Below are 1,524 nucleotides of genomic sequence, written 5' to 3'. Positions count from 1 at the left end.
GCAAGTCAGCTGGCCGGGTGCATTGGCTCACACCTATAATCCCAACACTTTGGGAGGCTGAGGCGGGTAGATCACCTGAGTTCAGGAGTGTGAGACCAGCCTGGCCAACATGGCGAAAACCCGTTTCTACTAAAAATACAAAAATTAGCCTGGCGTGGTGATGCGTGCCTGTAATCCCAGCTACTCGGGAGGCTGAGGCAGGAGAATCACTTGAACCTGGGAGGCGGAGGTTGCAGTGAGCCAAGATTGAGCATTCCAACCTGTGTGACAGAGCAAGACTCCATCTAAAAAAGAAAAAAAGTCAGCAAAATCCCCACATTGGGCCAGGCACGGTGGCTCATGCCTGTAATTCCAGCACTTTGGGAGGCCAAGGCAGATGGATTGCTTGAACCTAGGAGCTCGAGATCAGCCTGAGCAACACAGTGAGACCATATGTCTACAAGAAATACAAAAACTTGTTGGGTATGATGGTGTATGCCTGTAGTCTCAGCTACTTAGGTGGCCGACGTGGGAGGATTACTTGAACCCAGGAGGTCGAGGCTGCAGTAAGATGTGATCACACCAATGCACTCCAGCCTGAGTGACAGAGTGAGAACCTGTCTCAAAACAAAACGAAATCATCACAATGATTTCCTGACCTATGGGATGAGGCCATCATGGCAGAAAGGCCCAAGTGGAAACCCCTAGAGTTTCCTCTTCTCACAAAGTATAAATCAAAACAAATAATACCACATACTTAGGAGCAATTTCAGAAATTAGTTCCTTCATCAAATACTTGAAAAATGCAGTGAAGGATATTCCTATCACAGCCTCATTTAATTCATCGGTTTAGCCTGCAGTGCAGTTAGTTAGGTCTTGGTGAACGTGGCAGTTTTAAAACAGGACTCCAAAATTCCTTGACACTCCTCCCATTGAGATGTGGGGTAAATGTTCCCTCCCATTAAACCTGAGCAGGCTTGTGGCTGCTTCAACTATAGACTGCAACAAAAATGAGACTTCCTAAGCTGAGTCATAAAAGGTGATGCAGCTTTTTGCCTTATTTGCTCTAACACTTGCTTTGGAGGCTCTGAGCCACCAAGTACAGAGTCCAGCTAGTCTAAGGCTGCCATGACATAAAGACAGGCTCTGTGTAGTAGGTGCTGTAGTTCCAGTGGAACCGGCCTTCCAGCCATGCTAGTATAGGCAACAGGCAAGTTAGTGAAGAAGCTTCCAGAAGATTATAGCCTCCGGCTATCCTGTCACCCCTATCCATCAAGTCATCTTAGCCAAGACCTCAGATATTATAGAGCAAAGAGAAACCATTCTCATTGTGTCCTGTCTTGATTTCTAATCTGAAGAACCTGTCAGCACAATGAAATGGCTGCTTAATGTCATTAAGTTTGGGGATGGTTTGTTATGCAGCAGTAGAAACCTAGACCGTGGACATTAAATGACTGTGGATTACTGAAAGCATAATCATATGGTTATTTCAATTGCTGCTATGGCTCCAGATGTGATCTATTTGCTAAAACAATTCCATACCTC

Source organism: Cebus imitator, unplaced genomic scaffold (genome assembly GCF_001604975.1).
Source record: "Cebus imitator isolate Cc_AM_T3 unplaced genomic scaffold, Cebus_imitator-1.0 Scaffold850, whole genome shotgun sequence".
NCBI classification, from domain to species: domain Eukaryota; kingdom Metazoa; phylum Chordata; class Mammalia; order Primates; family Cebidae; genus Cebus; species Cebus imitator.
Note: the sequence above shows the minus strand (reverse complement) of the source record.